General features: G+C 39.2%; 1 long non-coding RNA gene across 1 annotated transcript in view; it reads left to right on the forward strand.

The window, feature by feature from the left end:
* LOC128810174 (uncharacterized) overlaps nucleotides 1–27422 on the forward strand; it is a 31749-nt gene that overhangs the window by 2059 nt on the left and 2268 nt on the right. The window contains exons 2-3 of the long non-coding RNA XR_008437966.1: nucleotides 2715–2773; nucleotides 21808–21881. This is a non-coding gene — a long non-coding RNA (uncharacterized LOC128810174). The remainder of the gene's footprint in view (nucleotides 1–2714; nucleotides 2774–21807; nucleotides 21882–27422) is intronic.

Consider the following 27422-nt stretch of genomic DNA (forward strand, 5'->3'; position numbering starts at 1 on the left):
TTGGCACCTGAGATTCTCTTTTCCTAAGTGGCACATACATTGCTTTAAAGAGGTGGTGACATTCTTGCCCAAACTGTGCCTTGTAAGTCAAAACCATTTAAATGCAATTCTAAAGGTTGCTGTCTTCTGAGGCTTAAACTTTTCCACGTTTTCTGTTTTACAGTATTGAAAGTAATTTACTCTGTGTGCATTTTTCTGACTTAGGAAGGGAAAGCATTTCTAATTCTTCCAGCTCAGGAGAATTTGAATGCACTGGGAACACTGACAGTCTCTCAGTAATCCCCTTCAATATATATTTGAGATATATATATATATGTATGTATGTATGTATATATATCTATATAATATAATATAAAACCCCCAACAAATCTTCTCACTATTTACTAACACTGCATCTTCCATAAGACAAGGCCAGAATTCATAACAGTCCCTTGACTATAAATAAAATCAACACCCAACTATTACTTTCTCTGTTAGGAAGAATGGAGTTTAGAAGGGTCTTCTTTAATGGCAGACTTTTCCTCAGAATGTTTGATCTGTGTCCAAATGAAAAAAAAGGATGCCTTTGTATTTAACTTAACTCAGTTTGTATTTCCCTGTCTAGAGTATTACACTTTTAATAACAATTATGAAATTTATTTCTCACTAGACAAAGAAGTAGCTACACAATGAAACTGGATCACTTCTTTTCAACAAACAGGAAATCCTCTTGACCAGCTTAGTTCCTGCCCTAGAATGTAATCTGTGGGCTTTACTCATACCTCTTTACTCATACCTCTTTACCTCTTTGCATACATCTGTGGAAGGTTGGGGGAATTAACAAGTTATCTAGGGAATTTTTAAGAATAAATTCCTAACCTTAGCCAGTCTGTTACATGGAATTTGTTAGCACTTCTGGAGTTTTGACTGAAAGATCCAGGCTCCAAACTGAAAAGTTGTGTATTTTGAATAGCGTAAGGTAACTGGGATCAAATTGTTAGGAATGTTACTGTTGGTTAACATGACTGTTAGAGGATCTGAAAGGGGGTTATCTTGATGACCATACCACTGTGCTCCTGGCTGAGTAAGTAAACATCTCTGTGTGGAGTTCCATCTGCTGCTCTCTCAGGTGACAAATCAGTTTGGTGTCTCTCTTCCACTTAAGGTAGTAAGCTACCTTATTGTCTTTATTTCCTTAAAAAATAAAATCTCCTATTTTCTGCAAGGCAGCCATGGGGGGTCTTTATGTACATTAATTACCTGGACATTATGCATTTAAAGTGCTTTGGGAAGGATGTTGCAGAGAAACAGTGCATGGAAGTGTTGGTTTGAACCTATCAGTCAGTTGCACTCCTAGGTTTTGAGATGTGAAGTTTCAAGCTGTGCAAGACCCAGACTCTCTTCTGGCCTCTCTACGAGCTGGGGTTGCAATAAAGGAGGGCAGAACAGCTATGGTGTATCTCTCCACCCTTAGGTGATTATATTTCCTTCATGTGATGAAGCAGTAGAGGAAAGGAATGGAGCAAAAGGGCTTCAGAGAAACTGGCTTGTGCTAGGGAACCTTTCCTGGAAACATAATGAAGCACAGGATGTGATAAGCATAGCTCACAGAGAAGGAAACTGCTTCAGAAGGCTGCAAGGAACAATGCAGCATCACTTGTGGCAGACAACTCCCTTGCATTGGAATGCATTGGCTCAGGCTGAAGAAGAAAGACAATCTTGAAAGACAGTTTTGGAAAATTGTTATTGTTTATGTATGGAAAGCATATGTTTTTCCTTAGCAGTTGCATTTTGTGAGTCTGCATGCACTAACTAGAATTAACTGTTTATGAAGAGTGTGAAATGCTCCCTAGTGGTAGCATTTATCCACTCCCTGTTTTCTTCTAGGGAGATGAATTGCCTTTCTAATAAGCATCATTCCTGGAGCTGGAAGTATCAAGGGAAAGGAGTTGCGGGTGGGCACTTGGAGATCTCCTGGATCTGCAAAATACCTTTGTGCCATAAGGGAAAAGGAAAGCTTTACTGAGGGGCTCTGTCTTTACTGAGAGCTCTGTCAGAGTTTAACCAGGACAAGCTCTCACAGGGGTGAGAATAATACCACAATGTTAAATATCTCTAAAATGACAAGACCTGGCAGTGAGACATCAATCTCACAGTCCTTCGCAATGCCAGGACGAATTGCACAGGATTATGATGAGAAGGTTGCCCTTCTGCCAAGCTTGTTGCCTAATGCATTTGATGTTCCCAGTACAAGCTATTGCTATGAATACTGCACAGCCACCCATCACTCAAAAGACTGAGGGACATGAATGTCTCTAGTTACTGATGTGAATGGTGGTGCTGCCATTATGAACTGTCCAATGACAAGTTTTTTTGTTCACTTACATGCATTATGAGGTTAATGAAGTTAATATTCTTAGTGAAACATTTCTTTGAGTCAGACAGAAGGCTCCAATACAGTCTTTGATTTTAAATTTCAAAAATATTGAACTTTGGATGAGTGGATTTGCACATGACACTTTCATTATTTTGCATTAAAATTCAGGTGGTTTTAATTTAGACCAAAATAATCTTTGTTGTACCTTAGAGATAACTTTGGCCTTGTACATTTATGAAATTTCATGCAGTTAATTCATGCTGCTGCTAGGAAGAAGTATGCAAGCACTGAAGTAGTTTAACCAAAACCAGGCAACATGGTTTGCTGTTTTGATAACCATTATCTTTTTCCATCACAGTGAAAGTCATCTGATGAACCTCTGACATTTGATGATCATTATGTCAAAAGTCTTTTAGGGTAAGTAAAGCAGACAACTTTTTTTAGTGCTTTCTTACTTCTCAGATTATACTGAAAATGGAAAAATGTAACTGATAATATTTTAAACTTTAACTCTTTGTATGTATAGTTCTGCTTCCATTACACATAGTTGCAGATACTCAGAAGACAGAAACACTATGATCTGCATTATCAAGTGACATGTCACAGATGACAGATAATTGTTAGGATTCTTGTCACCATGATCAAATGGTTTTGTACATGAACAATGCTGATACTATATTTATAGAAAGCATATTTAATTCAGAGGATTTGTAAGCAAAAACCCCCTTATGCATGTTTTTCAGTTCTGTTTCAAGTGACTTGTCATAGCTGTAGACATTACAAAAGTGTTTTGAAATTATTATAAGCTAGTACTTCTTTTCTTACAAAATTTGATGAGGATAATCTTACTTTGTTCTTGGCAAGTTTCGTAATCACTTAAGTTGATAGGAATTATTTCACCCTTCTGTAAATAATATCCTAAACGGTTGCACAAAGCAATGGAACTGTTTAGAAAAGGAAATGCTGTGTCATCATAGAAATCCTAGGCAAGATTTAAGTTGGCAGACAGCTCTCGATGCAGGTTGAATGTTGCAAGGTCACCGTGTCCTTCCTGCCTGTTATTTGCTGAAAGAAGAATTCCTGGAATTCTTGATTATGGCCAGAAACACAAGCTTCTTATCTGAAAGCCACTGTGCCTGATGCCCTTAACATTATGTTTTAGGATTAGATCTTGATGAAAAGTGAGAAAGACCTGAAGACTCATCTTAATATAAGAAATTTCATGCAGTTTCATTTCTCAGATGGTTGAGTCAAATAGATTGCAAAATGTCTCTTTAGCTAAAATGTATTTCCTTGTAATAATATATTCTAAATAATTTTTTTAAAGCAAACACTGGGGAGGAAAGTAGACACCCAAGTGTCCCTCCCTTTTCTCTGGGTTTATGTGTGGAAGAAATACATCTGTGGCTCTGTATTCATATACCTGAGAGCAGTGGATGAATGTTGCTTAGGAATCTCCTCCAGAACAGCATGTGTTACACACCACTACTGCTATATTCTCAGAGCCTCACAAGCATAGGAAATAAAATGTACTTCCACTGCTTTTAGGATTATGGTTTCCATCACAAGCCAGGGAGTAGTTCCAGAGGCAGGCTCAAGTGTTGCCGGCAAGCTTGGAACACATGGTGCCTCTTTAGAATCCCTTCTTGGAGAAGAAGGATCCTTAAAATAGACTCCTTTTCTGTAGCACCATATGTAAGCTATTATCAATCAAAACTTTTCCAAACTCATTGTTTAACTTTCTATAAAGGGAACCTTCTCAAGCAAGAGGGAGCCCCCACCTTATGAAATGCAGAGGAAATGTGCTCAAAACAAAGGAGGAGTCCTCCATTTTAAAACCCAGAGAAAGGTTTAGAGGTACAAGCAGAAAAATGATTTTATGGCTGTGTTTATGTATTTTATATCTCTAGCAATGTGCCTCTTTAATCTGAAAGTATAAAATCATACAATGCCGTCCTGAAGAAGAGGGTTCTCTTGTTCTGGTTATATTTTTTTGCTGTGTTTTATAAGAAGCTAGACAGTGGCTCACTGAAAGCATAGTTAACCCTAGTAACTTAATAACACCAAATTTTGTTGTTTCTTTAAGCACAAAGCAAGCTCTTCCTTTGCCTGCTCAGCATGAAAGCAGACAGTTTATGAAGCACCAGCTCTCTCTCACTGTTTGTGTAGTGTGAGCAGCACAGAGCAAGTGGACTGTGCTGGGCTCTGGGCAGCAGCCCATGGCCCCCACACAGAGCCTGATGAGCAGTTCTGGGCATGCGACAGAGCTTTGGGACCTTCAAAGGGATTTTCAACCCTCTATGACTATTGCTGCTGCAGTTTTTTTTTCCTTCATGGTTGTGGCAACACTGTTTATTTCTGTCTTGGAGGCTGGCTGCAGGGGAAGCAATTTTAGAGGCATCAGGTAGATTAGAATGATTTCTTGCACTGTTGTGTAACCATCACTTATCTCTTCTAGACAAAACTTGCAGTGCAAACATGATATTACCTCCTCAGGGAAATTGTAGCTGAGTTGCAAGTTTAGGCTTTGGATAAAAAAAAACACAAGTGCTTTGGACAATAGTTTCTTCTTTCTGCTTTTAGTCCTGGCTTTTTTGGAGGTACATAGATCCCCAGTACATTAACTTAGTGTCTTTTAAGGCTGTGCTGCTGCAAACACAAAGCATGTCCTTACATGAGCTGCTGTGCCAGAACATGGCAGAGCTCCCATGAGCTGTCTTCTCAAGTTACCAGGGGCAGTCTGGTGAGGCCATTTCCTGGAAGGGTGTTCTGATCACATCTATGAGGTTTCTAGGGTAAGTGCTAGGATTTGAGTCTATATTGCTTCTGACATGCAATTGTTCTTCAATATTATCTCGGTCCACGTTATATACAGTGAAAATCAATAAAAAATAATAGGCTTTCTCTGCACCAAATAGGTGCTCAGACCCTCAGACTCTACATGGCTGGCCCATGCTGGAAAATAGAGTGTGGTTGTCTGCCACCTGTTTTGGACAGAAACATGTATCAATACTCAGATCAGCTTTTAGCTGTGAGACCAGAAATTGGTCTTACACAGTACAGGTCACTGAATCTGATAACTGCTAGCAAATATTTCAGATCTGCTCAAAGCGGGTGGGATCTTAAAATCCTTTTTTTTTTTTCACTTAAGTACAAAACTGGGCTAGGTGCTCTTGGAAGTTTCATAAGATATCTGAACAACTTTGCATGTCCAAGCCCCTGATCTCTGGGTAGAGCTGAAGGGACTTGTGCTTCTGTATTCTGTGGTCCTGGGCTCAGCCTTCAAGAGATGTCATTATGTCATCTGGGACTTCAGACTTTAGCTTCTGTGAAGTAGCTCTTTTTTTTTTTTTCTTAACTGTTATATTGAAAATTGATGTGCCAGTTTTCAGCATTTTGATGCACAAAGTGAAGCTGTTAGTCTTATTAGTTCAGTTTTGTAAATACTGCATTAGCTTCCAAAAGCCACGTGTAACTACTCAGGTTGTATTTTCTAAAACTGCTCAGCAAGCAATGCCTTTGAGACTGGTGTGATTTATGAAGTAATCTGTGTGTATCAGCCAGCTCACTTCTTTCAGTTCTTGATAGATGGTTACTGAGATTAGTTATATGTGCCTAATGATCATCCAGGAAATATGCCTAATCCAGGAAAAGGGCAAGAGGTGTGAGAGGCTCTGTGCCAAAAAGCTTCTGGCTAAATTCTGCCATACTTTCAGTGTAATGTCCTGTTACACACCAAAAACTGCCTATACTGCAGTTGGGAACAGCATTTTAAAAATAAAATTGAGGTTTTCAAGTTCATATCAATGATTGACTGATTTAATTGTGACTGCATAATAGTGAGTTGAGAAGTGAACCCCTTAACTGAATAACATGTCATTGCTTTTGGAAATAGTGAATAACTGAAATAACAAATCTGGTCAGTGGAGAGCATCTACATCCAGAAAGCTAAAATGGGAAAATAATTTGAAGTGAGGAAGTTCTTTAATACATTACTTTGAACAGCAGCCCAGTTAAAAATATTGGATCAGATTCACAAATCAAAATGTTGCATTTTTCCACAAAGCTGGATCTCTGCAAAGAAAAGCAGTGACAGCTTGAGAGTACCTGTTTTCTCTCAAACTCTGCTAGTCTTTTGAAAACTCCAGGGCATGTTTCATTTTAGTGCAGATTTTTTGAGTCCCTGCAGGATTTCACTTATTTAGTAATACTCCCTACAGGGAATTTTTCCTTTCTGATCTCTGCTCTAAGAAGTTAAATAAAATAGGGGTTAGTAATGGGAGCTCAAGACACCCACTCAAACACATTATGGAGGTGGGCTAGCAAGGGGAAAGTACAGATGTCCAGGATGTGGTTCTGGCCATCCTGTTTGTAGTGCCTGTGCTCTAAACAGTGGTGCAGGTTAGCCTGGCTGGCTGCTGGGATTGTGGCAGCTGTGGGGAGCGTGGCTGGCTCCTCATGCAGGAGAGCACTGGAGAGAGCTCTGGGGGCATCTCCCAGTTCCAGTGACAAAGCTGTGCACAGAGCAGCTGTGGCTCAAACCTGTGCTGAGTTGCTAAACGTGCTCCCAGAATTAATCTGCTTCATCCCAGAGACATTTAGGACACTGAGGGGATGGCTTAGACTATTGACCTGGAGCTGGAAGTTGTCCCCTGAATAATCACTTAATCTCTGGCACCAGCTAAGGGTATGTGTTGTAACCTTATGGGACTCTCTTATTAAACTAGTTGAGATGGGAGTGTGGGTTTTGTTTGTCCTTTTTTTTTCCCCAAAAATACTAACAGGAGGTTGCTCCAGGTCTTTAGCAGTCGCCTATCTCAAGCATAAATATTGCTTTGCTGATACTTCCATGACATCACCTTTATTCACTGTCTGCTGCACCTTGGACCTCGTCTGTCTGCTTGAGATACACTTGTGCACCTTGGTGGAAGCACAGATGTTTGTGGGTCACAGATGGTATGAATAGGTTTAGTATAATTGGGACACTTATTTGATGTGCACCAGAGAGTAATTTAAAAAATCAAGCTCCTGTCTTTGTCTTCCAATCCTATCCTCACTGGAGTTGCCAGACAAAAGAAGGTACTTAGCTGAATCTTGATAGACTGCACAACACATAAAAATAGACAAGATGGGTAGCTATTGTAGTGGAAATCATAGATTCACACTAACCAGCCCATTTTGGACAAAGCCAATGTCCTGACTTTCAAGTGGTCAAACATGGGTGACTTCCCCCCTTGCCTTGTGCATAGTTTTTTATACTGGACAAAATGATCATTTTGTCTATGGATTATATACTTTTCTTTAAGCTTTTATGTATCTTTCTAAGATCTTTGAATGCTTATCATTAGTCTATATATTTTTGAGCCCAGACATACACTTTTAAAGCAGGAAATAATTTGCTTGTTGAGCAACTGAAGTCTGTGTTTTGCTGCAATGCTCTCTATACCAGGCATAGCTGATAGTGATTGTCAGTTTTTGCCATTTCAGTCACTGTACCTTTTCTCCTTTCCCAACCAAGGTGTTTAGGATTCCTATCAAGCCTGCAATTACACAGGAGTAAACAGAGTAAGAAGTATTTTTATAGAGGTGTTGGATCTTTAGCAAAGTTAAAATTGTTATAGATGTGCTTATCCAAGTTCACTAGCGTGTAAATCCTTTGATTGTTTAGTTTATTGAGCATCTCTAGGTTTAGGATTGACTCATCCCTGTATTCAGTCACGTGGCCAGATGCCCAGAAATGTTGCTTTGCAGAAGAAGTGGTTTACAGTACTGCTCCAATATTGTGTGGGTTTGTTCTGCCCACATGTGCCTACAAGTATGTAAAAAGCTAGCTGTTCACAAACTTCTTTGTGTCATGTGTCCTGCATTAAGGACAGTGACATGCCACTTCCACTCAGGGCCACCTGTTTGTCTGCATGGATGGTAGCTCCTCCCAGTAGTGATCTCAGCTGGTTTTTGGTTAGAAGAGTAATTGTTTGATGTGACTTTTGCAGTCTTTAGGACAAATTGCTTGCTGTACTACTTGAAAAAAAAATTCTTGTTTGCCTTTTTTTTTTTTTTTTTTTTACTGCTTCTCTCAAGACTGTTTCCAGACAATTTGCACCTTTATCTACTCCTGCTTATACCTGCAGGAATCACAAGTAGTACCATAGGAAGCAATGATGACATTTGAGAATATTAGGAAGAATGGTAGTAAGGTGCAGTGTGTCATCTTCTTGCTAAAGCAACCTGTATGGGCAATGATATCTCTTTGTGTCTTTCACTCTGATCCTGTGAAGTGCTTTTGCTGCACTGTTTGCAAGTGAGATTCTGTGAATGTGAATTTAGGTTGTGCAAGGCCCCTGCATATCAGAAATGTGAACTAAACTCCTGTGTGCCTAGTCCATCACCAACACAAAGTCAAATGGCTCAGGTTAATCCACCATGAGGCACCTGAGCAGACAGTAGTAATACCCAATGTATGGGCTGTGATTCTTTTACCATTATGGAATCATACTTTTATGGTTTCTGTAGCTGTTTGCTGTTTATTATTGATTGATTTTTTAATTTGCAGAACAATGAGGAAGACATTAACTCGAGTCATATATTCTTGCTCATCTGTGCCAATTCAACCTTGATCACAATTAATTTTGCTCTTTGTCTTTCAGCCATAAGATTTAGATCTTGTTTAAGGAGTGAGAAAAATATCCACAACTGGACATACATTTCACACTCACTGTGGCAGTCAAATTATAGAAAAATGTGGCCATTATGACATATGAGAGACCAGACACAACAGAAATTATGTCTTCTCTTTTTCAGTCTCTTGATAAAAGCATGAAGGCAGTACAATCCATCTATCATCATTGTCCTGGGACTTTATAGCAAGGTCTCCAGGCTGTAATTGCTAATTTTGTGGCAAGGAATCACAGCTATTTTTGCTCACATAATCCTCAAGCCAGTCAGGTTTTTTAACTGGCTTTTCCTCATCCCTACTTCTACCACTGTAAATTAGAGCAGTCTTGAAGCTGGTTTGGAGGTACATTTACTACGTGTATGGCTGCGGTTGACTGGAACATTTGTCCTCTGTATTTCATGGGAAATGTTTTGAGCTGAAGAGAGTAGACTGTGTAAATCCGGATCTAAAAATATATTGATAACTTTTGACTAAGTAGAAACTCTACAGAGATCACCTGACTTTTCTGAAGAGGTGTCACCAATAAGGAGTCAGCTGATGGTCTCTGTTGATGTGAATGTCATAAATACCAATAAAACTTGTAGAACTTTCAAATTTAAACTTTTCTTTCAAGTATATACATTTTTCTGTGTTTCAAAGGTGGCTGTTACTGGATTTTTATATGCATTGAAAATTTAGAGTAGTTTTTCTGCTTGTAAAAGAAAAAAATTATATAGAAGATGACAGCCACAGCCAAGAAGTACATAATGCAAAATGCTTGTCCAAACACATTCCTTCTAACTTACACCACATCCTGTTAGTCCTTTAATAGATCTTGTATGAATGGATAAAGCAGATTAGAGAGTCACCAACACCCCAAGCTATTTCAAAAAGACTTTAAACTAGAATTCTACCACCAGGACTATTCACTGGAGTTGGCTATAGTGAGAGTGTGAATGCAGATCCAACTTTGGACATTATTCTCATTCCTTAGAGATCTGAAATAAGAGTAAAAGATTCCTAACTTCAAAGCAAAACAGACAAAAAGGACTTCTTTGGGTATGTCTAAATAATAATTACATTGAAATGATTGATTTGGGACTGCTAGTAAGGCTAATTCTTGATTAAATCAGTGTCTGAGAAGAAGCCCTGTCCAGTATATGAGAGGAAATAAACTCTTAGCTCAGGCTGGAGTCAGAAGTTTGGTCTTGAGTAGACAAGATCTGTGCTGGGATCAGTCTCTGCCCAAAATGTGCTTTCCCTTGGGAAGTTATGATGAGGTCAGTCAGGCAGCTGGGTGATAAACAAACTCACTTCCTATGTCTCTGAATAGCCATATTTCCTTGGGCTATGCCTCCACAATATAAATGTGACAGGAGTAACTTTCTGTAGAATAAGGAGCGCAAAATAAGTTCTGCTCAGGTCCTTGGAAATATCTTTTGGGCTTCTTCCTCTTCATTCCCACCCTTTCATTCCCCAAATTCAGTCTAAGCAATTTATCTTGTCCTTTTCTGAATGCTTTCTCTTCATTCGCTTTGAGACATAACCATCAGATGGTCACAGAGCTGTGTGTGTTTATCATTGCAGCATTTGAAAGTATGTAAATGACTTGCAGATGCTCTATGGGCTGTAACCAAACTTGGCTGTGTCAGTTTTAACATGCACATGACAAAACCACACTGGCTCTGGACAGGCCTCAGTGTAATAAACTCTCTAGGTTCTCCTCCTGCATAAACACTTTTATGTTCTTATTAATTAGAAACAGGAGTCTGTTTCTTTCAAAGTTAATGTGATAGCTATCAGGCCAAAGAATGAGGTACATGCAATATCTGAATGGTAATATGTTGATAATACAGCCAGGGATCTGAAGTTTATTTTTTGGGAAATACATGTTTATGAGTATGTTTGTGTTATATATATATATATATATAAAGTTAAACAGGCATAAACATTAAAGCTCCTGGAATATTTGATGTGATATATTTGCAGTTAATTCATTTCAGTATATATTTCACATGACATATTGTTGCCCTTAAACTTTAGTGAATATTTTCTTGCCCTTATATCTTAATGTCTTTCAGCACAAACTGATCTTGAAGCTGCTTTATGAATTGGCAACAGCACTGTGACTTACTGAAATAAAAATATAAGAGCAATCTGGTAATAATTATATAAATCTCCACTCAGAAAGGTCTTTAGGTTGGCTGTAATTAGGAGTATATATCAGTAACTTCTGTTTTATAGCACTAATGGCAATATTTAAACGTGAAATATTTTAAATAGCTGTGGCCATTTTAACTTTGGGCAAATTGGGAATAACGTTGTTATTGATCATTTATTGACAGATAAACTTACACAAATAAGTGAGGACATGGTTTGATTACAACAGTCCAATTACCTGAGTAAATTTCATCAAGAAGTTCTTACCTGCTGTGCCAATCAACAAATAATTTTCAGAATTTCCTTTGGTTATAAATCACCATAAACTGTAACTTTCTGTGCACTGGTGTCACGTTAAGTTGCAGACTGGTGGTGGTACAGAAGCCAGGAAAGAGGATGGAGAGAAGGCAGATGGTAATGAAGAAAGCCCCTCTGGCATGAAAGGGTGTGTTTGCAAGTTGCAGTGATGATGGAGGTAATGAACAAGCAGAGATTTGGGGCCCTTAGTAGGTCCATCTCTTGGGGCTGTAATGTTATTGGAGAATAGTGGGAAATTCAGATAAATGTTGACAAAAATTCCCTAAGCTTACTGAAGAGGCCAGAAATGTTGATGAATTACACACTAGTTGATGCTGACTGCTTCATAAAGACATGGCCTGGCTTAGCACAAATCATTGAATCTGCTTCCCTTCAAAATCTCATCAGCATCTATTGCAGTCCCAATCACTTTCCATCTCCAATTTATACCAATTTAAACTCCCCAAGAAGAACAGTTTAATATTTTCTTGTTTAAATTTTCCTTCCCATCAGAATCCCACAAGTCTTGCTGCTTTTGTCCTGCTTTGTGTGAAAAAGGCAGTAACATTTATCACAAGTGAACTTTTCCATTTAATTTTTTAAAATTACTTTGTGCCTTGAAAGGATTGTGTGAGTTTTCTCAAAGTATTTAAAATTCAACCTATTCTGCTTTTTGGGAATATCATTCCTGAATGTTGTATTTTGTAATTCACCTCTATGCCTCTTCAGGAAGATGTTAAAATGGCTGTTTCAGGTAGTTGCTTGGGAGCTCCTTTCAGAGTCTTGGCTTACTGCACTCTGCCCACCACTGATATGAAGGCGATAATGATGTCAGTTCACTGCCCTTCTCTTGGCTGTAATCATGTACATGAAAAATATATGTATAAATACAGCAGGTTCTTTCCATGTTGCTGCTAGCAGGTTGTCTGTCTTTCCCATCTTTTCCTCTCTCTTTAGAGAGAAAGTACTCCAAGTATATTCTGGAGACCAGGACTGTATTTTGACTGTGTAATTAAGAAATGCCAGCTGTGTTATCACAACTCAGTTTAAGGTTTTCCTAGTCTGGATTGTGGCATGTATGAACTATAAGTGCTTGAAAGTGAGCTATTTGTGAAGCTGTAAACCTGGATCAGAAGATTCCAAGTTTGGTTTCTGCCCCTTCTGAAGTTTTTCATGATCTTGGATGAAATTATTTCATTTGTATGGCTCTCCTGCCTCCAGATAGTAAGGACTGACTGGTCTGCTTTTCATCCAGTGCTTTCTGCACATGTGTGCTCAGACCCAAGCACTAGGGCACTCAAATGTGAACATGGCTTTATTGATACTGAAGTGCTAGATTAATTCTGTGTTTGTACAGCACCTAGCAGATGAAAAGCAGAGCATCATTTGGGACATCTAAGTACTCTGGTGACGCAAATAATGATGGTATATTTTACCATATAACAGAGACAACATGCATACTCTGTCAGTGAAGTCTGTTTTAGATAATTAGCTGCATAGCAGATTGGAGAGAATTGCAATTAGCTATAATCACTAATGAAAAAGCATGACACTTTGACAAGGAAACAATTTAGGGGATTAATCTGCAGGATGGATGTTGATTGTGATTTCTAAAGGAAGTAAAAAGGTCAATACTGATACTAGAGTTTGTATGGCATTAAGATAATTACATCGAGGTATCTTTTTATTTTGAAAAGGTCTTTAGTAGCAAGATAATATTAGTTCTGCAGAAACTATCTTACACTGAGGCTAAAATATGATTAGTGGTATCAGTTCAAAAACTCATGCTGGATAGAAATCATTTGACAGGAGCTTTATATATTGTACTGCTGTTGGGACATTGAGCTGTAACTGCTGTAAGTGGTAATTTTTTTAATCTCTTAAAATATCAAGGTTTGTTTTTCCAGTCAGCTTCTATACTGTTGCTCCACTGTTATTTAAATAAATGTCTGGTCTATGTAAACTGCAAGAAGATTAAGCATTTCCTGAAATTGCTGGTTAAAGCAAAAGAAAGGCTGCATTTTTCCTTGGATTGATTCTGTTTGCCACTTGTCCCTGGCCCTAATGGAGAACTGGAGAGAGTGGCTCATGTGTCTAATGCTGGATGGCAAATTAAAGCCCGTGTGTCACTGGGGTTTTGGTTTTCTTTTAAACTCTCAGCTGAGCCAGTGTCTGAACAGCTCTGTATCTATTCTCAATCCTTTCCATCGGCATCAAAGCACAATCTTCTCAACAAAGCATCTGATTCATGAGACAACCATACAGGAGTTAAATTAGGAAAGGAGTGTGCCATATGTGGCTGTGTTGGATTCATCAGTTGTTTGGAGAAGGAAAGGTAGTGGGTGTTCAATGCAAATCTGTCCAGTGAAAACACTTCACAGCTCACATCGTTTCCTGTGCTGGGATAAACTTGGGTGAAAAAAACCTATTTGTCCTCTTTAATGACTTGCTTTACTCTGTGTCCACTTTCATCTTGTTAATTATGTACAGAACACAGATTCTGCAAGGGCAGTGTCTTTGCACTCACTCAGGACCACCAAGACAGGCACCCTTTCCTCACAGGAAATTCTCCAGAGTGACTTCATAGGCCTGGGTTGTGACTGGCATCTTCTGACTTAGAGGAGAATGGAGATCAGTGAGGACTAGGAGAAAGGATAATATTTTTGCTTTTCAGCATCTTCTTTAAGCTCTACCCCTGACACTAGAGAATGACAGTAAAGCACATGTCAGCTCCATAAACTCTAGTTTGAGACCTGAAAGCCTTTTCTCAAGGTTGTTTTATAACCCTGAAATTAAATTAAAAATGTTATATTATTAAGGACTGCAGAATGACAATCTCTCCCTTATGCTTCCAGATTTCTTGTTCCACCACAGCCCCCTGAGCACTGCAGTCAGGTGAAAGCCATCAGGGCTCTGACATGTTTTCAGCCAAGCTTGAGATGCACCATCCCAGTCTGAAGGGTACATGGCACTTTCAGCACTGGAAATGCTGTTTTCCAGTGGAAATCAGCAAAGTAAAATTTACTCAGGCCTTTGTGCAACGTTCCTGTTTTCCTCTTGCTTGTAGAACTTTATTATTTCTATACAGCAGGCAGCCCTCTGTTATAATTAGATGCCTTTATATGACCCCAGGGTCACACACTTCTGGAGCCTGAGTCGAGCTGTACTGACAGCACTATCTGCTGTTACGCTGGCAGCAAAATCCTCTGTTAGTGACACACCTACATCTCAGAGTGAGCAAAACCAACAGATTTCATTACCACAGGCAGCAAAGAATACACTTTCTTCTGTAGTCAATTAAATTCCATAAAGATGAAGGACAAGGTTAAAGTGAAAACTGTGTTAAAACAAGAATTCAAGGAAAAAAAGGAAGCTGATGCCAAGAATACTTTAATGACCTTTTTCTGCTCCAGAGTTTGTACCAAAGTAACCTCTTAACTTCTTAAACAAAATACTATATTTGTTGTCTACCATTCAATCACTTAGGGGAAGCATTTAGTCCCCCATTTTATATGTGCTGTGATGCTGTAATAGGATTTGCGTACCACTGACAAATCAACGTGGGAAGAGTATTCCATCCAGAAAAGCTTTGAACTTTTCCTTCAGAACAAAAAGAACAAATGAAGTAACAAATCTGGTTTCTATAGATTTCTGCTTCATGATTTATGCAAACTTTGACTTTTTTATAGATGCAAAATTTAAAAGAGTAGCATTCCAACTATGTTCTCTGATGTCAAAAGCTGTTCCCTCAGCCAGATGCTGAAGATAGTGTCCTCTATTTAGCTGCCTGTTTCCTCTTAACTCTGAATTGCCCGTTCCTCCGTCAAATTTGTTTGAAATCTGCTAATAAATTTACAAGTCGCACAGGATGTGAGCCTACATGCACAAAAAATTACTCCTCCATTGTGACTGTCACAGTCCCATTTCCTTTGGGAACCAGCTGATTAACCCACCACAGAACTCCTTGAGCTTCCAGGAGGTGCTTTGTAGCTGAGGGGTAGACTTTCTCACACAGCTTGGTAAATTTGGGCTCTCATTACCGTCAGCGACAGGTCAATCTTTTTTTTTTTTCTTGTTTGTCTGAAGTCTGGGTTGCAAGATGTGTTTGTCTGAAGTCTGGATTGCAAGATGTGTGGTTACACCTCTGTGTTTGTTGAAATAGGTCCATATCCTGTAACAGAGACTTGCTGAAAAACATGTCTTCAGGAGAAGTTCGGAGTCTGACAGGCCATTCTTCCCACCACATAGTGGGCTGATACATGATTATATCCTGGTTTGTAGTCATTTGCCTTTCTTGTTTTTAAATAAAATACCATTATCTCTCCAGGTAAGATATTTTCAGAACTTTCTTACTGCTATCACAAGATTGTGCTAAGAATTAAGAGACTTTTGAAAGTTGTAAGCTCTACTATCAGTTATATCCAAGTGAGAGTCTGTTGGCCCCAGCATCATAGAGGAAGATGTAAAATATTAGTTTATTAACTGTGTTTAATCTACTAATATACACCATTCTAGCAGGGCAAATATCAATTTCTTCCTTATAGTGAGGCCTGTGGAGTGTCATCCAATTCCTGTTCTGTGCTCCTGATTCTGTGCCTCTGAAGGAAAGACTCTCAACCCAAGCTTTTCTGCCCATGGAGGAGACGATTCTTTTTCCTCTCATTTGTCCCACTCATCCTTTTTCTTTTTCTGGCCATACCAACACTTTCACTACTAGAGCTCTGTTGCTTTAACAAAACAAGTGGGCTAATGATTGAGGCATAACTGCACACTGCTTTGAGGATACCTTAATGTTAGCACAGTCACATGTGAAAATGGCGCATGAAAGATCTCACTGGTTTCTCTCATAGGTTGGGTTATTCTGCTTGCTCTACAAAAAACACCTCAGCTATGATATCTGACAGGAAAGCTGAAAGAGTAACAAGGTCTCTTATAAACATCCATTGCAAACTCCACACAAATATCTAAGCCTTCTGGGCTAATCCCTGTACTAGACATGCGAACTCATAGAGGTGCAGCTCTCTGCATTTCCAGACCTGTTTCCTATAAGAATTACCTGATTCACAAGGGCAGAAACACATGAGATATTTCCCTACTAGCCCTGACAGCAACATCCATCCTGCTGGTGGAAAGACATAGTTTTCATTGGTCAGTGATAACCTCTCCTAGAGTTTGTAATCTTTAAAACTCAGATCAGGCTACTTTGGAGGGCCAAAAAGTTTGCTGCCTGCTGCTGCCCAGTAAAACTGTGTTCTGCAGGAATTCATGCAATTGGAGATCGTTACTCATGCAATTGGAGATCCGTCTGTGTAATTCTCTGGGAATCTGACTGGATGTTATTCAGTAATCTGTTCCTCATCTCTGTTTGTAGGGGACTGTCAGGGTTTTTGCACTCAAGATATATAGCTGCTGTTCTTGCAATCTGCTGTGCCTCTGCACTGCTCTGCTGACCACCCTGTATGCAGATTTGGAGCCTCCTTTGTTAAGAGCTACTTGTTATGATAAAGTTGCTAATATTTTCTGGTTTGCATTATCAAGCGTAGCAACAACAAAGTTACTCATGCATGGCTTAAATATTACTCAGAAGTGCTTTTTTGTTAACACTAGACAATTGCCTCTGGAAAATCCTAACATCCCTACCTGTCTGTAGTGTAGGACTTTAGAGTTCTGGAAAAAATGTAGAACAGGGTCTGAAAGGCAAAATGCCTTGGTACTGCTATAAACATTGCAACAGACTTACCATGGACAGATCATTTTGCCTCTTGGGTTCTCTATTTCACTGTGCCCTTGTGTCAGTTTAGACCATGATTTCTGAGGAATGTGGTCCTCTATTATATATGTTCTCTGACTTACGCCTCTGCTATAATGCAGTTAATGAATACTTTTTAGTGACTGCAAATAAACCACAGTCCATAAGTGTTTCCTTCAGTGATACATCTCTAGTGGTCACAGAAAAGCAATGTTAACTTCAGTTAAGAGATGTGCCAGAAGTATCTTTGCCTGCTTGTTCAGTCCATCGTTCTTGCCCATGGAGCTGCAAATGACACAAAGCATTCTTACCACTGCTGTATCCTTCAGAGTGGGTAAACACATCTTAGAGTTTTGGCACTTGTAATTGGAGGCCAGCTCAGTATAAGCTATTAAAAAGAGAGGGTTTTGGTACAAGTCTTTCCTACCCAGGCACGTGAGAAAATGGGACTAGTGAGTTCAGTGGCTTCTGGGCCAAATTTAGGACTGCAAGAAATGGGTGCAATTCTGTTAAGACAAGTGAAGTCATAGTTACTGGTTACTGTTTTTAATTTAACAGTCAGAGTTTGTTATTAGAGTGCAGTAAGGAGAAGTCTGAAAATTAAATAGGCTTGGTTACTAACAGGTGAATGGCTTTTTAACCTAAAATTTGTGTGTCGTTAATTCATATGTTACCTCAAGGTTACTGTGTTTTGATGCAGGTGTACTTCAGAGCAAGAGTTTTGTCCTCTGCAATAATCTAGCTATGACAGCACTGAAAAATGAGACCACAGTGGTGTCTGATGTATGAGCACTATGCTAGAGAGCAAGTGTGTAGAAAGCTGATACAAAGTGTGAAAATGTAAATCAGGTGCCTGCCAAGCCAGGACATGTGTGAACCAAATGTTATCTCAGTGGTGCTGACAGGTGTTAGCAGCAGCCAGCACGGTGGTTTCTGCTAGTGTTTAGTACTTGGATCTTTCTGTTAAGTGAATCCCAGGTTTTGTTTTTCCATATGGAGAGCTTCTGTCTTTTTATTGCTTTTGTATAACAATAGATAGGTAATATGGTGAGTGATTGGTTCTAGACTAGTTCAGGCCCTGCAGCCCCTGGAAAGGGATGAAGGGTCCTGATTTCCTGCCTGCTTCTGGCTCCTTGTGTAAACCTTGAGAGTTCACCAAGCTTGCAAGAAGAGATAAAGAGGTGGAGGTGACTGCATGCTGAAATTTAGTAAGAGTTGTGTTAGATCTCCAATTCTTGTGTTGTGTTGCTCTAGAACATTTTTTTCATGTAAATTTTCTTGCATTTGGCAAGGATTGAGATGTACAGGTGTTATTCTGTCACGTAATGGGAAAGGAAGAGATTATACAGGGAAATGCAGGGTCTGAAAGTTGGTCAAAATGATCAGAGCACTGCATACAGTAACTCTGTAGGCAGGGACTGAGGGGCCATCTGAATGAGCAGTTGCATTCTCAGTGCAATTCTGCAGCTTGGTGGAGTGTTTGTGGGACATATAAACAAGGAACATTGTATGGTTGTAGAGAAGACATTAAAGTTATAATCAGCTTTAGCAAAATCATTCACATTGTAACTTGCCTGGCTCTTTGGTGTCCATGCATTCAAAAGTCAGTTGGACACTTGGAATACATGTAGAAAATAAAAAAAAAATTGAGAATGGGAAAGGACTTGAGGATGAGGGATTTAAGGCTTACTGCATTTCAGTATTGATTTAGAGAGAACTTGTTTTCTACTAGCAAATATATAACTGGGGAAGGTAATTCTAGCAGCCCTTAGTTTACTAGAGGATGATATGTAGCATCTAATATTTGGAAGCTAAAGCTAGACAATTTATGAGGACTATATCATAAGATTGTAGCTGTGAAAGACCAATGTATTTTGCATGTAATGATGGTCAGGTGAGAAGTATCTGGAATCCCAAACTAAATTTCCTGAATACCTATTCTAGTGTGAAGGTATATAGATGGAGAAAAGTACTAGAAAGTAGAGCAATAAAAGATTATTTTTAAAAAAGACCCAAACAAACAGGAGATCCCAGATGGGGCTTTCTCAACATGAGAGGTACAGTGTTTATCCTGTGTGTCACATAGACTGTTCTCTGCTCTGTGTGTCCTTATTGAGTGCATCTTATTGTCTGTGAGGGCCTGACTCCTGTTGTTGGCTTATTGGATGGTTACTTCTTAGGCTGTTACCTGCCTTTGTACTTCTTGCCTTCCAGTTCCCCTGTTCAACTGACCAAAAATATTCCCTCATTTCAGTAGGTGTGTATAGCTCTAATAGACAGTTCATGTATTCATAACAATAACAGTGCTCCCCTTTACTCAGTTTAATTATGTATTGCAGAAGGCTGCAACCTTTTCATATTCCCCTAAACTGCCAAAAGAAATCCATTAAAATGCCATAAAATCAGAGTGGATTGACTCCTTTTGATATCCTCGTAAGTCACCTTAAATGTCTGTAACATTAGCTAGAGAGAGTTGACAGCATAAAGGAAGCCCTTATGAGCTCTCCTAATAAAGAGCTGCACCAGTTTTTGCTGTGAGAATCTAACCTTTTGTATGGGAATCTGTTATGAATTTTTCCAGCTGTACCACAAGGCCTGGGTCCTGTGAACATGTACAGACATAATTTTACTTGCTGCTTGGTGCCATTGCTCTGTGATTGTCTATCCCCTTATTTAAAAAGAATAAGATTACAGAAAGCATTGCTGAATAAAGAGCTGGAAAAATCTGTGTTGTAGGGGGTATCCAGGCTCTATTTCTTGTAGAATTAGAGGACCCAAGTAATCTACAAAAATGTCCAAAGTCATTTTTAAATCTGTTATGTGATCTGATGGATCAACACTCACACACACACACAGACCTATGTATTCCATACTGTTTAATAGTCTCATTTTACCACAGCTTTTTTTACATGGGCACCAAACATTATTGTCTCAAGAGGCTGTTTACACTGGGAGCAATTTTAAAAGGTTGCTGTTAGTGTTGAAATAGAGATGATTATGTTATAGCACGAACCAGATTTCTCTTCTTGTGGCAAGACCCTTCCAGCTTCAGATTTAAAAACCTTAGGCACAGATCCAGTCTCCCCAGTGCTTTTGCTGACAGCTGGGCTAGGCCTTCAGTGCTCTCATATTGGCCCAGTACCTGGCAAGTCCTTGGCTCCTCCATTTTCTGGAGTTTTCTGCAATAGATTGGATGATACAAAAAAGTGCCTTGGCTTCTAGTTGCGACTTCACATATGGTGAAATGAGCTCAGCACTTAGTTATGGGGCCTTTTCCTCAATCCTCCCTCCTGGTGACAATTCCAAAAGCTTATTTAGAAAAATAGAAGTGGAAAATAGGAAAGATTGAAGCAAGTACTGAAGATCTCAAAGCATGGAGCTCTTGACGCAAGCGTATGTCAAACAGAAAAACATCTTCAAATCATCTCTGAGAACTCACAGAAAATATGATGCATGAGTCTTGTGCAAAAGATGAAGAATCTGGAATGTTAATGCTCTCAGCTAATTTGGAGGCATCTGTACTGTCCTGATACAGAGACAATAGCATGAATGAGAAAGATTAAAACCTATCAGTTAGCCAGCATTTGCTGGAAACACAGAAATTGAATGAAGCGGTAATGGAACCAGGGACAGGAAACATCTGTCATACTGGCATAGTCAGCATTATAACTGAAAAGGACCTTACCTTGCAGTCTTTGCTAGGGTGGGCTGAAGAACTGTAGGCTGAACTATATGTAGTTAACATTTTAGACAGCATATTCCAACTTTCTGCATCAATGACAACTACGTGTTATTTTGTTCTCAACTTTGATGAACTGGAATTTACTTATTCAATCCTAACCATTTGGTAGGATTTTTTTAAGCTATCCTCTTGACAGACCACTGTTAAATGTTTTTCTCACTTGTGCACATTTGCAGTTCAGCCACTGAAATAAAAAAAAAAAATTCATCTGTAGTCATGACCATTACGTCAAAACATTTATATCTTCTTAACTGCAGTGTTTCTAAAGTTACTGAGTGTGAGTCTTATTAAGTGACAGAAAAAGCAAAGTTGCCACTAAAAGCCAGGCACTGGATTTGTAAAGATACATCAGAGTACAAGAACCACAGGGTGCCAAAGTCCATCATCAGTTCTGCTTCTTTGGGTAGTAATAGAAATAGGACTATATGCAGGTGGGCTCACCAGATTACTTTACACAGGCTTACCCAGTGATTATCTCAGCTCTATGTAATTACCACTCAACTCACAGCATCTGTCAGGACATGCATGTTTTTGACAAACCTTGTAGCAGACATATATCTGCCTTTGAGCTCTCTTTTCATTTCCTTTTCTTGCATAACTACTGGTGATGCTTTATACTACAAGATTATATTGCTGAAGCTGAATGTAATAAAATTAGCATTAAGATACAATGCTGAAGAATAAAAGAACTTTTAAGAAGGGAAACATGAAAGAGCTAATAAATACTCCCTAACAAGCATCTCTGCTATGAAGCTTTGTTTACATGTTTAATTTAAAAGGCAAATGATTAACCAGCAGTCTGTATCAAGAGCCTCTTTTAGCCTGTCTTGCTCCTACTGTTTTTCTAGTAACTGAGGAGAGTGCTCCTGACCATTTTGCAAGGCTAGTGGAAGAACAGACCCAAGAGGTTTCAGAGTTACAAGTAAGTTCCTAACAGCTGTAAATAAAAAATGTTTTATAATGTCTTCACATTAGGTTGTATTTATAGTTCCAAATATATCCTGCTGTGGTCTCTGTGGGAGATGTGCTCCTGCTGTGCATCTCCCCAGGGACACAAGGCTCTTCCAAGGTCACACAGTGCTTTCAGTGCAGTGTGTTTTCCTCACTGATGTGCAGCATCAGCGCTCTGTCCACAGCAGGCTCCAAATATTCCCTGGAGGGAGAGGCTTTGCTCCTGTACTGTGCCATATGGAGCTGAATGCTTTAACACAGCCTGGCAGTCAGAGTGCTTCAGACTTGTCTCTGAGACCATTAGATTGATGCCTCACTCTTGAACTTGATGATCAAGCAGCTTTTATTACCAGCTGAGCTGTTCTTTTGAAGAGGAGAGTCCTTGGCTCCTGATGAGACTTGAGACAGGGGACTGTTGATTGTGGATGCACACAAACACCCTCTGTCTGGAGAAATGTTGCTGGATAGCCGTGTAGCTGTGGCAGGGCCACTCCCACAGGGGTCTGTGGGGCAGGTGGCTTTCCCAGTATAGCTGCACTGGTTAGTGTGGATGCAGAACAGGAGAGCTGTGTATTGTCATGGAGCATGCCCACCAGAAGTCCTAGGAATATGTGCCCTATATGACAGGAGCTGAGGGGGGAGGGACAACCTTCCCAAATCTTATTAAATCAGCCTCTGACAGGGGACTCCAGCTAGATACTGTGGCTGCAGTGGATTTATACTTTAGTAGAAATTAAGCTTTAGCCTTTACCAAAAAAAAAAAAAAAAAAAAAAAAAAAAAAGGGTGAAGGAAGGAAAAGCTTTTTGATTCATAAGCTGAGATATTCTGAAATCACTACCTATGTTTTCCTGGAACTCCTAGGCCATGATGTCTGAGGATTTCTTCAAGTTGAATTACATAAAGCCTTAATATTTGCTTTTTCTAGAATAGTATTACATAGATACATCCTGGGACCATGACATCTTTCTTACTAATGTGAAAATTAAATCAGACAGATGCACGAACATTTTTCTCTGTGGATTCCCACTTCCAAGAATAACTTTGGCATATGCAGTGGAATTTTTACTAATTTTTATGAGAAAGATAGGCAGAAGTCCAGTGATCTGTGAGACTTTAGCACAAATTTTGCATTCTTAAAGTACAGGAATTGCTCTTGAACCTTATGATCGTTGCAGCTGCTTGAGATTCCTTATTTTAGTAAAATGTGTGCCCCAGTTCTGCAGCAACACAATTAACTCTGTTGTCTCTGTTACCTAGCAGATGATGTTTGTTTTAAACAGGTGACATTAACATCTAAGCATTACTAAAGTTTTAATAATTATTGAGGATTTAGATGGAAAGCAAAATGTTGCCCTTGTAAATTGTTCTTTGAAATTAATTATTTAATGGCTAATTGCAGGAAATTAATAGATTCGTTAAAAGAAGTGCTGGTACTGGTAACACTAGCATTGAAGGATTTTTATAGTGGCCAGAGTGATTCAGTTTTAAGTGCTATTAATGTTCTACTGTGAGAACTGTCAGTATGTTTGATGTATCTGACCCCCTACTGAAATCAGTAGGGCACTGTTAGTATATAGGCTGTGTTTTATGGGTCACCCAGTAAGTTTCCTACAAGGACTTGATGACAGGAGAAAATTTTTTGTTGCATGAGCTTACATGAGGTATCTGAATTTTTGCAGTCTGCAGTGGTACAACTCTGTGAAATGAGTTCTGAGAATCTATGTAATTAAACTGCTAAGAGCTATAAACCCACCATGTTAAAGTACAGTGTGTACTTATTGTAAAGGAGGAGCTGTAAAGTTTCTGGAATAGAATCTAGCTATAAATTACCAGTAGTTTCTAAAACTCTTACACAAAGTGGTTCAGTTTTTCAAAATATTCATCATTTGATGTTGACAATTATGGTCTGTTCTCTCTTTATACATCCACAGCCTCTTTATTCACATTTATTCAATGGAAGTTAAAACTGTGAAGCAAGAGAGGGATCTGAGATTGTTCTTTTTGCTTCTAATGTACCACAAGTTTTGGTACAACTAAACAATAAAGTGTTAGCTCATAATGTGATACATTACAAAGTATTTAAAGCTTTGTCATGAATTGCTTTGTATACAGACTGTGACAGAGCTTCCATGGTGCACATCTCTGATATGGACAGGTGTGGGGGCAACGAGGTAGAACTCTCCCAGCCTGTGACTGTGGGTCTGTAGGGGAAGGCTGTGGAGATTATTGGAACCATCAGTACTTGGCTCTTAGCAAGTAGGGGAGAGGAGAATTCTGTATTCCAATATCCTGATATAAACTCATACAAAACCTATTTAGGCTTTTACACAGAGTGAAGAAACGGAATTGTCAGTACCCATACAACATTTTATTGCTTTTAAAAACTGGATTTTGCTACCTTTGTGTTCCACTTAACAGAGCAATAAATTCTAGCTTTGCACTAAGTGAGCTCCTGGACTAGGACACAATCAAGTTGTGTGTGTTTTTCTGAATCTGGCCACTATGAGCTGAACAGAGGTTTTGGATAAAGGGTAACACATAGGTAGTGTAGCTGCCTTGTTTTTCTCGAGTCACAGAACTGGAATAACAGGACAGTTTTGTCATATTCACTGAGCTGCTCATTTGCATGTGGAATTCATTTGCATGCTATTGACATTTGGGGGGGAAAGCGCTGGGAAGGTTCTGGGAGAATCTGCACTTGATGCAGAACAGATCTCTGGCTGCAGTTAGATAGGAACAAAATCATTCTGGTCTGTGGGAAAAGTTGACAAACTTGGCTTCACAAAAATGTCTCAGTCGTGTGCATTTTCTGTTTGGAAAGATGCAGCAATGTCTTGTAAGTAAGGAGAGGTGTTAGGTATTCATAGAAAGGAGAATTTCATTTCAAATTACCTTCTGTATAACTTCCTTTCATCTTTGGGAAGTTCTTGTAGATTCACTCTTTCCATCTTCAAAATATTTTGCTGGTTTATTGAAAGGATTTATATAGTCCAAAGTTCCGTTCTTTACTGTGCCAGCCAGGTTTGTGATCTTGTATGAAAGAGACTTTTTCAGAGATTACCTATGATTGCTTTCTGGGGTTCTGAAGTACACCAGCTACACACTTGTCAGCAAAATAATCCTTTGGTTTAATAAGTACAGGAGCCAGGAAAACTTGTTCTGTGTTTACCAGGACCAAACAGTCTGGTGGAATGAGTATTCAAGGTAGTGAACCGTGGCTGGAATGACGCAAATCTGTGTGGACACACTCAAAGCTACTCTTTGGCTTGGGGCGAATGTTAATGACACTTCTATGTCTCATGATAAATTCATTCAGACATTAAGTCACTGGAAAAATTACTCTCTGAAAAATATGCATGTGTTCCTGCTGACTCAAACCCTTGTAATAGCAGCATGCTTGGGAAGAAAAAAGTTTTAGTTATTTTGTGATCTTAAGAATCAAAACTTGGCTGAAAATGTCACAGATTCAGACTAACATGGTCATTTCAGCTTTCCAGCACATCTAACTTCCCTGTGGCTCAATTAAAGACTGGGATCTGGGATGCCTGTGATTAAAGGAGGAGGCCCCTGTTGCATATAACTAGAGGATTAGGAGCAATTGGTGTACATTTGCACTGGAGAGAGGATTTTTGTGTTCAGTTATTGTGTTTGGTAATTCATTGTTTTTTAAAAATTTTTTTCAAATGATAACATGGTTGTGATCTTATTTATTTACTTATTTCTATAATTAATTTCTAGACTGGTACTGAAAGGCTGATTTTAATTAGTGAAAGACTACCGTCTGAGCAAACAGAGCAGCACCTTTTGGGACATCACCTGAGGAGAATGTAGAAGAGCATTTTCTACACAGTCAAGCAGTAAAAGTAATTGTTCAGCTTGTGCAGTGGTGATGTGAGTATTCTTGGCAAGGAATAGCCAGTTCTGGATTTGATGAGCCTTCTTGTGTTATTTTGGTCTCCTTTTACTTGATCTTTTTGTGCCTCAAGTGCATCTGTTCAAAAGGGTGGTCATTTACCTAGATTTGTTGGTTTGGTTGTTCTGTAATGATCATATATATTCCTCCAGGCAGAGCTGTCTCCTTCCTACTCGTTGTGTGCGTAGCACCTGGTACAGTATGTCCTCAGAGGTGCTATTGTAATACAGAGCTCACTCCTATTAATAGTTATAAAGCATTTCCATTCATGTGAGCAGGAACTGGGCCTTGGGAAAGCCAGGGAAAAGGCTTCACTGGGTGTTTGGAGGGCACACTGGCCTCGTGCTTGTGTCCCTCAGAGGAACATTAAGTGTCTGCAGCAGGAAGCAGGGCTGGGCATTGTGTATGCCTCCCTGGTGTTTTTCCATGTGAGAAAGTTTCAGAATGAGCTTTAAATTCTCTATTTAATTCAGACACCTGGAGTGTTTGATATATGTTGCATAGAGTCGCTCTACAACGAGTGTTTAAGGGAGTTCAGTTTAAGGTGAAGAGGAAGAAATATATCTATGGAAAAAATTCCTCTCCACTTTTACAAAGATATTGTCTAGAATACCAGTGTCTGGCATCTCCTGTATAGGGAATACTTGCATTTATGCTTATATATGAGCAACCCACCCCCACTAAGATGCTTTCTGCTAAGAAATGCATGGCAATATGCATAAGCCAGGAACTGATAAGTCAGTCACAAAATAAAGGCTTGCCATTTTCTCCTTAAAATTAAAAAAAAAAACATATATATGTGTTCTTTATGTGCAGGAATATGTAAGCTTGTGCTATTTTTAGTGTGTGGACAATACACACAAGCTTACAAATAAATTTAAAACTAAGTGCTTAGGTAATATCAAGCTGGAAGATGAATTTGCAGCAGAAGTTGCTGCTAGGTGAACACGTCAGTTTCTCCTTCAGTGGCTACTAATAGGAACATGGATCCCTCAAGCCTGACCTTACATAAAATTATTAGTATATGGATTCCAAATTTTGTGCCTTATGGGTTCTGAACTCCTTGATTTAACCATGTAAAGACACACCTTGGAAAGGTCTGATGGGTGCTGATTTACATCAGCTGAGGATGTGATCCAGGGGCTGCATCATCACCTCAACAGGCACAAATCCCACTGTGAAGAGTTTTCATCAGTTCCTGTCCTGTGGAGACTAACTTCAGTTTGCACAGTGCACTGGAGTTCACAACTAACCCAGAGTCACTTCTGGAAAACTGTTTCACAGGGGACTTTATTTAGGTTTGAAAGATATCCAGGCAGTTAGAAATGGCAGGTAAATCCCTCATTGCATTAGAAAATGTCATTTAGTGCTTACTGCTAGTTAACTTCCATGGGAATTGAGTTTGTTTCTGTTTTTGGAAAATCCCATGAGTACTTATATGAATCTTTACCTACTCAAAATTCTGCCTGTTGACAGTTTTGAAAGTATTGTCTGATGACTAGCAAAGTGGAGAGTTGTTTTGTGTTCCTGTCTTGGGATTTTAGTGATTGCTAACAAGGTCCTGTCCAAAGGGTGAAACTTGCCTTTAGCAGGAGGAT

Source organism: Vidua macroura, chromosome 7 (genome assembly GCF_024509145.1).
Source record: "Vidua macroura isolate BioBank_ID:100142 chromosome 7, ASM2450914v1, whole genome shotgun sequence".
Taxonomy (NCBI): domain Eukaryota; kingdom Metazoa; phylum Chordata; class Aves; order Passeriformes; family Viduidae; genus Vidua; species Vidua macroura.